Here is a 16,926-nt window from a genome sequence, read left to right as displayed (position 1 = left end):
ATGAACAAAGTATAAGGAAGCTAGCTAACAATTATATTCAATATCAATTATAATTGATATTATGAATGGGGACATTCCATATTGATACACTTCTTCGCAGCTTTTATTCTTTCTCCTCCTCAACATTATATTGTATAACATTTTAAGTCTATGTACATTATTTTCCTGAGACATTATAATGTATCTGAACTTCCTGAAGAACAGATAATTCTGTTTAAATTACTGCAGTCCATTTTTCCTTCACTGTATTTTACTTGGAATTACCCCCCCCCTTTATTTTTAATTCAAGGACATTTTGGATGGGGTATGTATTTAAGATTCCTCCTTATACTAAAGTCAGGCAAAACAAACATATTTGTTTTGATCTCTAGCATTCTGCTTTTCTTTTCTATGGAGAAAACAAATTGGAGGAACTTTATGGATTTTCAGCATTGAGATTCATAGATTATAGGTTTCCCTTTTCAGTTTTTCTTATCAGTGTCCAGATATATGCACTAGAATTGGTATTCTGCCATGTTTTTTTTCTTATCCAACCACATTGAGTTTTGTAATATCACTTTTGTTGGGTTTTTAAAAATATTTTGTTAGATGCAAACAATGAATGCTAAGTACAGGAATACTGGCTTCTGAAAATTACTATCACCCTATATTTTCATGTTGCAATGCTTAGAAATTTTATGATTTCTTTTGTAGAGAGCAAGCATCCCTTTATCCAGATTTATTATTCTGTCATCTAACAAACTTAACAAATACTTTTTATTATTTATGGTAAGCATTTTTTTTCTGATTTACTTGTTATTTTAAGCCCACATATGCATTCACATTGGTTTTGGGTTATCCATTGAATACTTTATATGCTAGACTTTGGGCCCCTTTTAATATTTGGATTTGTTAAAAAATTATATAAGATGAACAAACACATTTTTAAAACTAACACACACAATCATGAAACAGATGTCAAGCTTGTTAGCTGTACCATTTCAGACTATAGTAATTAGATTACATATTTGAATGTTATAGGGGGCGAGGAAAACATTCTGAGCTTCGAGTAGCCTGAACTGCAAATGGCCATTTTTAATGTCACTCTTTCAGAATAAAGTATCACATTTTGGCTGATGAAAAACTTCAAAACAATCCTTGAAGCAATGTTCTAAGACAGGGGTGTCAAACTTGCAGCCCATGGGCCAGATGCGTCAAATGCTGGCCAAGCCCGCCCCCGATTTAGTGAAGGGGGAAAAAAGTTCCAGTACGTCATGTGACGACAACATGTCTTGCGAGTTTGACATCCATCCTCTAAGACTGCAACATGATGGAACAACAGGGAGAAGTCCTATTCATGGCCAGCATTGGCTGGAGCAGATTGGAAATGCTGGGTGTGATGGAAAATTAGTTAAAACGCATGTTAACTGATAATAATTGTGGATAGAAGAAAGCAACTGCTACCTCCTAGGTAAGTTTCAAGTAAGTTTGAGATGTTTGCTGTCTCCTATATAATATTAGTATATTGTTATTGTTCTCTTATATCTTGTGATCTCTTTTTCAGACAGGTTGAGTGAGGCAAAAAGATGCAGTTGCATTATATGGAACACTGCTATCATGTTTAGCATTGCAGAAATTATCTTGCTTTTTTTGTTAAGATTGGCACAGATTTTTAAATACAAAAGTGGGCCCTGTGCAGGTGCATTACAAGTATGGTTGATATGCCATGGAGATTCTAGGTTTCTATTTTCAAATGAAAATCAATCTTGTTTTGTTTGTTGAGTTCTGCAAGCAGCCAATGGCAAAAAAATGTCCACAATGCAAGATTGTGCATAAAAACACATTCACCCAATAGCCTAAAAAGCTTATTGTTGCTCTTGATGCACATTGGGATCATAAATTGTGTTGAAGTGAATTCCTTTCAGTGGATTGTTTGCCTTGCTCATCAGTATAGTTGACAGTTTATGTGGATATAGGTGGCATAGTTTGAATTAGTGGTTAAGGCACCAGGCTAAAAATCAGAAAACTGAATTCTAGTCCCATCTTAAGCATGAAAGCTGGCTAGGTGACCTTGGGTGACCCAGAGAGCCACTCTCTCTCTCTCTCAGCCCCACCTACCTCACAGGGTAGTTGTGGAGAAAATAGGAAGAAGGAGGCGTGTTAGGTATGTTTGCTGCCTTGAGTTATTTATAACAAATAATAAAGGCAGGATAAATAGTGAGCCTAATTGTTGCTCTCATTCAGAAAAAAATAAAGGCAGTTCAACATGCATTTTTTTATTTATTTACTTACCAACTCAACCATCTCTTGGCAGCTTTCAATAAAAACAACTATATCTACTTGGAGAATAATACCATTAGTATTAATCAACATTTTTGAATGCTGCTCCCAACACACCACTCAAGAACTTTTCAATCAACTTAATAAAGAAGTAAATATTTTTTTAATTTTTCATTAATAATAAAAATTTGAAAGCAACTTTCAGAAAGGTTCTGATGGTTGAACCCATAGAGGCCACATATATTCCTTTTTAAGTCTTGGGAAATCCTAATGACATTTCTCATGTCATGTCTGCTGGGTCTGGGACACTTCTTTGACCACTTGCATTCTCTGATATCTGGTTTCCTCCAGACTTTTCCTGCTTTTCATATATGTCAGCTACCTCTTATAAGCAAAAGATCAGAGACTTCAGCAGGCTTTTTCTAAGGAACAGAAATATTTTGGGCTACTGTGTTGTCTCTTCATATGATTAATTTATATAAAGCCTATGAACTGTCCTAAAGAACTTGAACTTGGAATCCATAAGATACATAAGAATAATATAATCAAAACAATCATTTACTCTGATAACACTTGTGGCTCCTTCAATCTGTAATGAATTCTATTCCTAGCATCTGGAACCATAGGCAAAATGCATATGTATCCATTCCATTTTCAGACTTACTTTCACGTTTTCTTCTTGTTATTTAACTCTATCCTATTTTTCTGCTAAAATTTACTTCTGGAATCATTATTGTCTAAGGGCAACAGCTTTAGATATAATAATTTGGAAGAAATGACCAAGCTTCCTTCTTTAACTCTACAATCCTATTCTGAATCTTGCACTGCACTTGTCTTTCATTGTTTAGTAAAATGTAATATGACATTCAGAAAACAGTACATCAGTGCTTAGTTTGGCCTTCAGAAGAGAAGGAACTGGCTGACAATATTCTTTTTTAGTAGGCTAAAACAGCTTAAGCCAACTCTTCAGAAAGGTTTCTTTGAATGACTGAATTTTGCAGGTTGAAAATACTGGTTTATCATTATACCCTCCCCCCAGGCTCCAGCTGCTGATAACATAACTATAGATAACATAATTATAGCTCCTTTAGCATCTGATTCAATTTTGAGATTCCCCTGAAGAAATACAATTATTAACTAAAGCTACACAGTTCATAAAAGAACTCTATCCTTATAACACCATGTTGTGTATCTGATTTTCTTCCATAATTAGATTTTCTGTCATGACCTCAGTGGCTTTGCTTGGGAGCACAAGGTTCCTGGTGCAGATAATTAATATTCAATTGAGCCTGTTGACACTCCCCTCCCAAAATCTTTTGGATCATCAAATGCTATAAAAGCCCAAAACATTAGATCTAGAGAGCCTCAAAGGAATTAACAATCTGCAATTCTCCAAATCAATCATCATTTTCAATGCCATGCAAACTGATCTTCTCAGCATTTATTCATCTGGGGCATGGAACCTGATTAAATGAAGTGATAAACTGTTTTCAACTTCCCTCTGGCAAGATTATACATTGAAAAATGATTGATTATCAATTTGAGGGCCTGCTTATCCAGGTGTGGGCATATCTGGTAATATACAGTATATGAGAAATATAGGCACTTTAAAAATATTACTATATATATACTTGCAGCTAAACCCATCCACAGATCAGCCAAACCTAATTTTAGGGGCATTTTGGCAGCTAAAATCCTCAGTTTATACATGAACATATACAATAAGTTTAGTTTTACAAGTGCCTCTCCTACCTTTTGACTGGCAATTTCACAGAGTCAGGAATGTCTCCCACCACATTTTTCCTTCTTTTCTAGAATAATACCTGATAAAGTTGCTATAACATTATTTCTCCCTTATTAGCCTGATGGTGATAATACTTATCTTGTATCCAGAATGTCCTTGGTTTGAAGCTGTTAGAAAAATTTTAATTAGTGTCCCCCCCACCAGCTTGCGGTTTTGTTTTGTTTTTAAAGTTCACCACTCAGCATTTTTGTGATAAATTTACATACACGTGAGAGATTTTGACCAGTAAGACAACACACAAGAAGAACCATGATAGGCAGTTCCTTGGAAAGGCAGGAGGCAATTGGAACAGAGAACTGTCCCATGGGGTTTTGAGATAGCATGCAGTTTTCATGAACAGCGAGCCAGTTTCTGCAAAAACATCTCTGTCAGGAGTGGGTGCAGTGTGGGTATGCCTTCAGGGAATGCCATAGTTGAGAATGGCCTTGAACCTGGATCTTCCTTAGACCAACACCTTAAACATTATACCCTGCTTTGTTTCATTATGTACAATGATACAGCTTCATTCAAATATTCACACTGCTGCACTCATAGTATTCACAGTAATAGTATTCTTTAGAACATCAGTGAAAGACAAACTGGAAGCATGATTCGCTTACTTCAGATTGAGAAGAATGGACTGACAAATTCATAGCTGAGAATTTCCCTTTTCAAAACATAGCATTGCCACCCCAATTTTTTGATACATTTCCAAATGCATGTGTTTGAATCAAAGGAAAATCTATAAAGGCTACCTAATCGTGTTATCATACCTCCTAATAGAAATAAACCCTGCCTACTTGTAAATCTGACTTGGAAGTTGTGTTTTCCCTACATGCATACCATAAATTCAGCCATGTGATTAAATATTTCCCCTTTTGCTCTTCTCCTTAGGCTTTAGATTTACACCTGTCTTCTATCTGAAATGTAACAGGACATATTCTTCCTAAGTGGTGTCTTTGAGATATTTGAAGCATACATGATTTGCAAGCTCCATACCTGGAAACGATGAGCTGTTTTTACCCATTATTCCATGCAAAGGACTGAAGAAGCCTTTAGAAGAACATCTATTCAGGTTTCCTCTGAGCATGTGAAGCTGGAGGACAAAATCGGGGAATGGTTGCGCAATAGCACACCTCCTTTAATTCAGCAGTGACAATAAAAGTGGGAATGGGAGCAGGCTGCGCCCAATGTTACCATGCCATAATGGCTATGAATCAGAGGGAATGCACCTGTCTATAAGTACTTGCTGGGCAACCTAAAGCACAAAGTGCTATTGTGCTTTGGCCCCACTTGGGGACATGCACACACCCCGCCTATGCTTGCGGTTGGGACAGTATGCTGGCCAGAGGGGGTGTTTGGTTTGGTCTGCCCGGCACAACTTCTCTGATGTACTTAAAATCAGACACATATTTATTTGATAATAATGCAAGCCACAAGAGAAAAAAACCACAGACACAGAAGGGTAAAAGCCATTTCCTGTGTGGTAAGTTATTGGACTTTAGAGCCAGGCAATCAGCAGCTTGTGGAGGTGGGGGTGGTGGATTGTTTCTCTGTTTTCTCTCTTGCTAATAAATCAGTGGCCTTGCACGGCTTTTCGGGAGCCGTGCCTGAATAAAATAAAATATGACAGGTCTCTCTCATCGGGCCTATGTGTGGCTCTGTAACAAGTCCCATTACTCTCTTGCAATGCAGCCTGACTACAAATTGTGTAGGTTATCATGAGACACAATAAAAACATTCCTTCCCCCAACTGATTATGAACCTCATGCATAGCAAATGACAGCACAATAACGCTCCCGATTTCCTGTAGCGAAGGTAAGAAAACAAATTTACACACTGACAGGCTAATGGATACTTTCCCAAAGAGCGGTTAGAAAGAAGTAGTAAATGGGACTGCACTGATGCAGGGCAGCAGCCCCGGTCAAGGATCAAGACACCCAGCAACATATCGGATAACACATAATTGGCAGGTCACATCCAAATGAGTGCAGTCGTGCATCCTGTAGATGGCTTTTGCCAGCAATAAAGACACTTGTAAACAATTCAGTCACTGAACATAGCAATAATATGTTGATCCAGCATGTAATGAGGTGTTCCTGGAATCAATAAACTAGTCATGAAGAGCAGGGAGCAAGGTCAGTGTCTGCCTGTTTGATGACCTTTCCTTGCCAGTAAGGACATCATATACTCTGAAGAGGCCTTTTTCTCATATTGCAGAAAAGCGCCTGAGTGTCAGAACTTTCATTCGCAGCAAGCAAATGAACAAGCAGCCTCTGCATGCTAATGAAGTCCAGGCTATTTCCCACCTTTTCATCTGCACATTATGCTCTTGACTTTGGAGAAGGTGGGAATTAGGTTGGACCCTGATGTCAGGCTGCCTGATGGCTCGGCTCCGGGAAAACTGGTAATTGAAGCTGATGACTGATGCAGAGGAGGCCTGAATTTGGAAATAAACAGTTTCAAGCACTGCATGTCATTGCTAGAGAGACTGCTGAGTGAATGGAAATGAGCTGTGTCCCTTGAATCTAATGCAGTCTCTCAGCAGGAAAATCGCCATCTTTTAGGCAACAGTGCCCATCATTAAGATTTAAATGTTTGGCAGATAATGTAAGGAATAGCTGTTGCTTTGACAAACAGCACTTATGTAAATTCTCTTCAATTCCAAGACCTGCATTTAATCCACACCCAAGAAGAGAGCACTGTTTTGCCAGAGAAATCTCTACATAGCCTTTCTTGGAAGTCAAAGGGAAACAGTGACATAATTATTAGTCCTCTTGTCAACAGAGAACAGACACTTTGTGCCTCAAAAAACAGCCCAAGAATCATGGGCAGAGGGAGAGACAACTTTGGTTCTACTGGGGTAGAACTGTGGACTAAAATTCCTAGTGCTGCTTTTTAAATCTATACTACACACACTGATTTATATGTAGGTACTACATATATGTGACCACAACTACTTGGAATTGCATGAGTGGAGATTCAGACCATTGAAACTAAAGGCTGTGGCAGAACACTAATCTCTGAAGACTGTTCCTTGATCCTTAAAACCTAGTGCCTTCTGATTAGGGAATGGATTATATTATCTGTCATCTGTCTCAAAATACACGCTGGAAATGTCATAAACTGTTTTTAAATCTTATCTGATCATGTGAAACTAAATCTAATGACTTGCTCCTTTATGCAGAAAAAGAGCATAATCCTAGCCCAATTTATATTAGAGATTTAGAAATTCTTCTTCCAAAGTAACTACTATTCACGAGTGGATTTATTTCTTCTTCTCTAGGAACTCACTAGTATGAAAGCATTTATCTACTTGAATAATTGCCAATTAGCTGGCAGGGTTTTCCCTCCTGTTTTGGCAGCCGCTAGAGAAGTGTGAGTCCTCCCTTGACAGAGGAAATTGTATGATTGTACCCTGTTAATAGCCAGCTCCAGATAATATAACCGACACATGAATCCAGTGGCTTCATTGTGTAATTCCTGTTTTACAATAGGCTGACTTCATGGATCTCTATAGAATTTAACTGGCATAAAATTAGAGTGATTACATGGTAAATTAGGCCTATAGCTGCTTGGCCAAAAGGCAACATTTAACAGACTGTACATCTAGCTTGACTCCTAGCAGAGCCAGGAAAATAATATTTGTAACTGCATTGGAAGTTGAATCAAGTCTATATCTGTATATATTGTTCAGATATACAGAGGACTTAATAATGTAGAAATTCTTTTTAATTATTTGGGAAATGTAGGGCATAGCATTGTCCTTATATACTGTATATGTCATTTGAGAATTATAAATATATTGGCAGTGATCCAATGTAGAGTTATGAGCATATTGTTAACAATGGATTTTTAAGTGTGTTTAAGTCGATGTGGCATTTGTAATTCCTCTTTCTCAGATCAGAATAGGGTCTATATATGGGTTTCATTCTTTAAAGGATAATTCTTTAAAGGGACAGTCATACTGAAAGGAATGTAGAAATGTTTATAACCTATAATTATTGCATTCAAGAGGGTTTACCATATGAAATGATCCTAACAGATGTAGTTTAGATCCAAGTAAATTAGTCAGACTATGTTCCCATTGAAATCATCAGGATTTATATAATAACCAATTGTCTCATTTATTTTTAGGAACACATCAACTATTGTGAGCTGCAATTTTACATCCATTTATCTGGGAGAAAAACCCACTGCACTCAGGTAGACTTACCTTTGAGCAAGCATATATAAGAATGAATTGTGAGTCTGAATTCATCTCATATCTTTATTACCTAGGAAGTAAATTTGATCCATTTAACCACCTTCACAAATTTTCTCAATGTTCCTATTCAAAATCTAATTGTATTTGTGACCTACATGCTGGTAGATTTACTTCCCTCATTATGCAGGATAAAAGCATTACATTTTGAAGAATTATATAGATGTTGCTATTTTCTGTGGAGAATCTGCTAAATCACTCTATAGTAAACATTTGAGATTTGTTCCAAACATATTACTTGCCACAGCTGAAAGTTTACTGAATGCACACATATTTATTTATACATTTGTTCTCATATGTCTGTCTTGAAACTTTATGAGATATCAAAGCATTCTAGGTATATTGCCTGGGTGCTTAGTATCCTACATCTGATTTAGGATATTTATTCCACTGATGCTCATAGCAGTAGCAATATCACTTAGACTTATATACCACTTCACAGAGCTTTACAGCTCTCTCTAAGCAGTTTACAGAGTCAGCATACTGCCCCAGCAATTTGGGTCCTCATTTTACGACCTCAGAAGGATGGAAGGCTGAGTCAGCCTTGAACTGGTCAGGATTGAACTCCTCGCAGTGGGCAGAGTTAGCCTGCAATACTGCATCCTAACTACAGGACTGTTGTATCTTATAGATGTATCTCCGTTTCCCAAAGAGTTTTAATGTACACACAGACTTACTTTCTTTTGAAATGTGTTGGTATACTTAAAATCAGGAAACCAGGCTTTACAGATTTTTTGGGAGGCAGATTCTTTTGAAATAATTAAAATTTATCTAACCATGTTCAGGGAAAGAAAATATTAACCATCCGGATGGAAGAAAGCAATGGCAAACCATTTACACTTCGATACCAAGAAATTACTTGAATTTCTCAAGGGTGTCTTTGCTTTTTTAGTGGCTAATAAAAAATGGATGATAGGAAGTTGCTCCATTACTCTGGAAATCTGAATGGTTCCTTATTTTTAGATGTTTTAATGCTGTTCCCTTTAGCACTGGAGTTTTTTAAAATGTAATTGACTGACACTGATGAAGATGACAAAATGCTGATGTTGTGCATCTTCATAAATAAATGCTTTTTGACTTTCTAATCTAGGGATGAGAGAAGGAGCTTCTGTGTCTAGGAGAGAACCAGAATTTTAGTCTTCCTTAACCATTACACCAACTAACTTCCAGTGTGCATGCATTATCTGGTTATTATTACTGTAATCTTTTTTTTTTTAATTTGATTTATATGCCACCCTTCTCCAGAGACTCAGGGCGGCTTACAGTGCGTTAAGCAATAGCCTTCATACTTTTGTATATTTATACAAAGTCAGCTTATTGCCCCCACAAACTGGGTCCTCAATTTACGTACCTTAGAAAGGATGGAAGGCTGAGTCAACCTTGAGCCTGGCGAGATTCGATCTTACTTTAATTGCAGACAGCTGGTGTTAAATTACAGTGCTCTGTCTGTGAGCTATCCAGGCTCTTCTTGTTCTGTTTTTAAACCTCATTTATGGATGTCAGGTATGTACTGTACATCTATATACCCAGATATAGCTTATATGCCACTCAGAGTCATCAGCAATTAGAGTAGCATATAAGGCTAATATATAAAAATTAATACATAAATGTCAGAATTGCCAGATTTTAGCTAGAGAGTTCCAAGTTTAAATTCCCATTCAGTCTCAAATTCACTAGTTTATCAAAGCCTCTCGCCTTTTTTTGTCTAGCCTAAAATTAAGAAGAATGCATACATATATTCTGTTTTAAGATACTTTGGAATATTAGGGTAAATATTTTCGATCACTGTAGGATATTAACTGACATTTTAAACAGCATGTTGAAATTAATGAGACTTATTTTTGCATAACATAATAAGAATCAAAGACTGTTTAACCAATTAAACAAAATGCATTTAGGGCAGCTCATTCTGGTAGATCTACAGTTGTTTGAATCCAGGTTAACTCCTCTATAAATCAATGAGTACATGAATACATGCTGTAAATAAATATAAGAATGTGTGAAGGCCATCTTATTGCTGTTAAGCTATTGTTTGGGTGAATGTTTGACTTTCCAATTTATTTGCTAAATGCTACTTAAATATGATCAGTCTGATTATCTTTGCTCTCAAAACATTCCATGCTTTGTTACATCGTGGTAAATATGTATCAGATAGTATTGTTGTTTATACCTTATCCTTATGAATGCCACACTTTCTCTCTTTATCAGTGAGTCTCAACCTGTGGTCTGTCAGGTGATCTCCTTCATCCATTCATTGCCAGTCAGCTGGCCATAATATGCTTGTCATCTAAGTCCCTGCTTCTCCACATTTACTACCAGTCAGCTAGTTCGTAAAAATAGATTCCTCAGTGAAAACTGGTTCACTGAAGTGTACAAGTGATAATAAAGTAGCAACTTGAATACTATGGTTCAGAAATCTGACAACAATGGAGAGACCTTAAGTACAATTGCTGATTCTATATCCACATATTTGTGCTAAATAGAATTGTGATCTTATACAAGCAACCTTGGAAGAATAATACAAATACAATGACAAGGATAGACAGACATACAGATTTCATTGGACTGGAGATCCATTTACTCTTATCTTTTTATTATTCAGATTTTTTTACTGAATTCAGTAAAATATTCTTGATTAGCTAATTTGTTATTTTGCACAGGCTATATAAATTAATTCAGATTAAATAATTTTCTATTACTTTTTCTAGTACACATTTTAATTTAAACAGTCTTTTAAAAATGGAGGGGTTTAGAAGGTTTGCACAAAAGCAACTATGGTTGTTATCTTATTTATCAAAAAACATGAATGTACATGTTCTTAAAGATGAAAACATGGAACTGTTTATTTAGTTGGTAGTCCATGTATTTTTCATTTGTTTTAAAAAATTAAGACCTATGGTTGTAGAAAGAGTAATATATATATTACTGATAGAAATAACTGTTTTTTTTAAAGAATGCAAACCTGATTACAATAATTAGAACAAACCAATTATAACTGATTCTGGATACTCAGAGGAAGCTGTCCTGTAATTTTTATACTTTTGCTAAAACAAAGTTGTTGTTTTTTTAATGTACAGAAGCTCTAGTTTCTAAAAACTGTTACCATTAATCAGTGTGTTGTTTATCTCAGTATCAAAGAAAGAAAAAAGGATGCACTGATCTCACCTGTAATTAAGATTTCTGTTTATTTCTGTTTATTTATTTAAATAGCATTGTTTTCATTGTTTACCATAAATCTAAATGTTCCAAGTAGGACTAGGGTTTTCCTTTTAATAAAAAGCACTCATATAAAACTTGTTCCCTGTTGAATCAAAACTGTTTATTTTCAAGGATATTTCTTCCTCCATACAATCTTTAAAGCACAATTATTACAGGAAATAATCAACAAATATTGCTGATATAAACCATGAAGTCACTTGGGGTATGCCACTATTTTCTGAAAGTTTTTAAGTCATTGACTATATAACAGAAAAGACTGGCAGCACAATATTATAATTAAGTATTATACTTGTCTTGGCTATATATTGCTGCAAAAAATGAACAAGGTTTAAGTATAACATGGTATGGGAATTGCTTAAAATTAGATCCCACACTGCAATACTATATTCAGATTACTTTAATAATAATAACTCTTTTAGATGCTCTTTTTCATTATATTATATTATATTATATTATATTATATTATATTATATTATATTATATTATATTATATTATATTATATTATATTATATTATATTATTATATTATATTACATTACATTACATTACATTACATTACATTATATTTTTATTATTTAAATGTAGAATTTCTCCCAAAATCTAGTACTCTTTTTGTAAAGTATAACTATTATGGCAATGTTAAGATGCATCCTTTACTTATCTCAACAATGTTTGAGAATATTTTAACTTCCACATCAGAAAATAACAAGGATTACTCACATGAATATGAGTTTGCTATCTCTGGCTTACGTCTGCTTCTCAAGTCCTGTGTTTGAAATAATGCATATTATTCAGATACCCAATTTCATCTGGTGTTTTATGTTATTGAATGTAACACAGTTGCAGGAGAGATATTCATTCTACACATAAAGGGCACATTTTTCTCTTGGCTCTTTTGGAGTGAGCTTATTGTCTTAGGAGATTGGCTTTTCATCCTCTATGATCATTCTGGGTGAATGGAGCAAGGGCACCATCCAATATTACAGTGTAGGGAAATGTGCTTATTCAAAAGCAGCATCTTGCATTAAAATGATAAAGCACTTCTCACATTAAGGTTCACTCACATGCTACGTAGTAAACACCATAGAACTGGATGGGGTTTCATACTAGACCAGTTTAGGACTGCACAAAAATGTGTGTTATATTTGTTGTTATTAAGAATGTTTAAATAAAAGTGAATATTTTCTTTGTAACAATTTCACATTACTTGTAATCACTATTGAAAATTATATTGCCTTTTTTTTTTCCTAAATCAAATTTTTGCAGTTGAGTTTTGTATTATGTTTACTTCTTGATACTTATTGACTGTTTAGACAGTTGGATTTCTCTTTTCTTTTTGCCACATGCATACTGAAAAATGTCAGTGGAGGCCAAATATATTCAGTGTCTGAATCGGGAAAAAAGTCTGTAAATTGGTGGGGCTTTGAGGTTTATAATGAACAACATGTATATCAAGGAAAAATTTGTCTGAGACTGAAGAGAGCCCTTTTGCTTTTGTCCTGACATAAAAACCTCTTCGTGGTCCCCAAACTTCATTAATAAAGTCCTTCTCTAAGCTACTATAGCCAGAGAATTATGCAGGCTGTTTATATTTCTTTACAGGCAGAATAGGCTGATGACACGAATCAGCCATTAGCGATGCACATGGAGGAGTCAGCACTAATTGTGCAGAATGTAATTAGTGATTATGTAATATCTAAGCTCTTGCAACTGTCATTAATGTCCACTATTCACTGGAGATAGTTTTTACTGAATTAGAGAATGATTACTGCATGCTAAATCTACTTAATCATAAATATGCTAATTAACACTCGGTGCACTTTAGCCAGTGGTTAAAAGCGTTACTCACCTCAAGAAAAAAAATGGTAGCAATGATTTTTTCTTTAAAAGGTAAATGTAGATAATTAAATGGTTTAGTAAATGCTAAGGCAGAACTATTGACTACAGAAACCTAAAGCAGCCTCTTCTGTAATCGATATTGTTAGGTGCTTGTTAAGCTTTGAAGCAGAGGGTGCTCTCCATTCTGGTTGGGTTCAGAGGAGCAGCTTCTCAGCTTCTGGAGCCACAGGGCAGGCATTTACCGAGCTCCCCCTCAAATAACAGGGGGATGAGTCAGACTACTAGTGTAGTCTCAGGTAGAAAAACACAAAGCTAACCAATACAGGTGGAATAGCCTTCCTCATGTCATCGAAAATGAATGTATTTGGAGCCAGACTTTAAATACTATATGGCACAAACATCACCCAGTTTCTGAAATCTTTTCCTGTTCCTTTCATTATGTATTCTGCTTTTCTATATAGAAGAAGAAATAGCTGTCAGAAGCCTCTAGGATAATATCAGCTAGTGATTTATGAGGACTCTTCCTGCTTATATATTTTGTATAAATAATAAACACTCCTGCATGTATCACATAGCACTCATTCATAATCAAAAGATGCACAAGCTATAAAGTGTTTTCTGAGTATCATATTTAAAAATTATAATACACAATTGGATAACTCATACAGCAGGAACAAAATAAGTTATAGTAACAATACACCGAAAGAAAATTAACAGCATAATGGAATGCTTGCCTTTCTTTTATCCGCAGACAAAAAAAAAATCTAACAAAGAGTACAATTCACTGGGATTTTTTTCTGGGTTGGCTCCAAAGAAATTAAGAGGTTGAATGTACACAAAGTGATAACACAAAACAGCCTCCATTTAAAAAGAGATGATGATGATGGGGGATAAAATATGAATTAAGCAATAGCTATAATTTACTTGGGCAGATTTAACCTTTGCAATAGAGTTGGTGGAATGTCTGGAATATATTGAAGGCGATAAATATTCCACAAAACTGCATAAATGGATGAGAAATTGGTAATGTCAACAAAGGCCATTGCTTTTCTCATCACCTCTTCTTCCATCCACTAAGTTCATCCAGCAAAGCTCAAAGGGGGTGGGGGGGGGATATTAACTGCAGTACTGCAACTATATGTAGAATATAATAGGCACACCTTAGACCAGCTAAATGACAATGACATTCTTTCATTTTAATCAGATACCTATTACAGTGTTTTTGTTCTACATATAACTAATTTTATTTCCACTAAATGCCATTTGGCGTTCTAACGCAAACAGATCTAATATTTTACTCCCAATTACAGTAAAGGGCCTGGGAAGCTCTCTGTTTGACAGTAATGCTAACACTATTCTTGTAACTATGTTGTTTATCTTTTTGTACATTATTGTTGTGCTTTGGGATTTTCACTGTGGAGAGGACAGTTTCCCAACTACACTAAAAACATAAAGGCTAGAATACAATTGCTTTCCACTGTGCAACTTCAATTTCTCTTCTATTTCCTTTACTAAGAACTCTGTTTTAAAAATTTAACTTCTGCTTATCTACACCTAAAACAACTGAATTGTCAGTCCAAAGAGGAATGTTGTTTTCAACATTTCAAGAAACCATATAAACTTATTTTATAGATCTATAGAGGGAAAAAGCTGCCATTTGCTTAGAATATCTTCTTTCATGACTTTCATTGGGCAGATCTGGTACAGAGATTGTCTTGATCTGAATCACTCTGGAACATCAAGTGAAGAAACGATTCAGGAGAAAAGTCACCTTTTGCTCTTCCTTTGGAATGTATTGTCATTCAATTAATATTATCCAAGTGAATATGGCTGTAATTTCCTGATTGTTTTGGAATAGATTCTATTGATTTGCTATTGGTGTTTCGACCTTTTAGCTTATCCTATGATTAGCTCTATAAAACATTTCATTGAGGATAAAAACATTTATCCTCAACGAAAACCCACACAGAATTTCACCGCACAGAAACTTACCTCTTAATCAATAGTTCATTACCAAATGTTAGTGATCTGATTTTTAGGAAATTTCACCTATAGAAGAGAATATCTGTAACTCAAGGTTGAACTGTGGGGTCCTTGGGAGCGTTGATGATGTTACCTAGGACCTCATAGGAGCGTCTGCCATGCACCCTCCTGTGCCATGTATGTCATGGATGCCCAGCCTTGTGATACATATGTGAGCATATACAGTGTGATTGGCATGGCAAATCATACAACAGGCTTTCAGCAGGCAATGAGAAAGACAGTTTTATTACTGATCATTTATACCAATGCTAGTAAACATGACAATTTATCAGGTTCTTTTGAGTGCCCCACTGCCTATTTAGTTTTACTGCTTACAGGATGTAGACATAATCAGAATTTGTTATGTTTTAACATGTAGTCAACGTTCCTTATCAACTGACGCTTTGTAAAATTAAAAAAAGTTTTAGCTAAATGATTTCACTGATATCAGTTGTAGTTTGCCTGGGCTTAGTTAAAAAGTTACACAGGTCTCGAATGTGGAAGGTCTCATATGTGTATTCATTTAATGAACATTTCAAAAGATTCATCATAAATCAGGTCATTCCACTATCTTATCACAGTTTCAGCACTTGCTGTAGATTCCATATTGATGTGTTTTTTTGTTGCAGAAAGGAGAACATGTTTTTGCAGAAAGGATAGGATAGGATATATATATATATTTTAAAAAAGTTCTCCCTGCATTTCTTTTCTGAGAGATTATAAATTCTAAGGGAGAATATGGCCAGTGGAGCAAAGGACACACGCCTCAGCTTGGGTACTGGCTGACAGAGAATGAGGCTCAAATCAGGCTTATTCATCCTCAGGGCTTCTCTGCATCCCATTAAGCATGAATAGTCTTTACTAGTAGCTAAGAGCAGGGCTATACAATTGAGAGAGAGGAACTGTATATATACAGAGAGAAGATCTGGCTCAGTTTCCAGACTCCTGTGAAATTCTGCAAAAAAGGGTACACAGAGTGCAGTTTAGGAAATAACTAAAATAGAAGAAAAACGTGTTTTTTATAGCAAGTATATCATCATTAAATTTAGATCCCAATAATCATGATAAACTGGTAACAATCAGCACCACAGTATTCTTCATGCCTTCTTGATATTACAAATGGTGACAATGTGATGTGACAACGCAATGTTATGCAGGTTTCCATGTATGACTCAGTGAAAAAATAAGAGTCTGAATCTGGGTTTGTCTTGGTAAGCCAATGCCTTTATTCAGCTGAATAAAGACAGGTCCTCCTAAAGGTGGAAGAACCCCGAACACAGTGTGAGGTAGATATTTATACATTTCTTTCACTTGGTTACATAAGAGGAAGCTGGCACGTGACAGATAAAGTATAGAAATATAGAAATTATAAAAATAGTCAAGCAATTCAAATTCTCAAGAGCAAATATGCAACAAAGAATTATATGCTCCCAATAATGTAAAATCACAAATGATGAGGATGATGATGATTCATTGCACACTCAGCCAAATGTTTAGACTGGCTTTGGCATTTTTATCTACCTAACGAGTCCTTCCCAAG

The 16,926-nt window shown here is 35.5% G+C and overlaps 1 long non-coding RNA gene across 2 annotated transcripts in view; it reads left to right on the top strand.

Moving 5' to 3' along the window:
* LOC148114813 (uncharacterized) overlaps positions 1 to 16,926 on the top strand; it is a 129,089-nt gene that overhangs the window by 35,251 nt on the left and 76,912 nt on the right. For both annotated transcript variants that reach the window (XR_015733217.1, XR_015733218.1), the window contains exon 2: positions 8,180 to 8,287. This is a non-coding gene — a long non-coding RNA (uncharacterized LOC148114813). The remainder of the gene's footprint in view (positions 1 to 8,179; positions 8,288 to 16,926) is intronic.

The sequence above is a fragment of the Pantherophis guttatus genome, chromosome 3 (genome assembly GCF_059756535.1).
Source record: "Pantherophis guttatus breed Tessera chromosome 3, ASM5975653v1, whole genome shotgun sequence".
Classification (NCBI taxonomy): domain Eukaryota; kingdom Metazoa; phylum Chordata; class Lepidosauria; order Squamata; family Colubridae; genus Pantherophis; species Pantherophis guttatus.
Note: the sequence above shows the minus strand (reverse complement) of the source record. Positions and strands in the feature narration are given on the sequence as shown.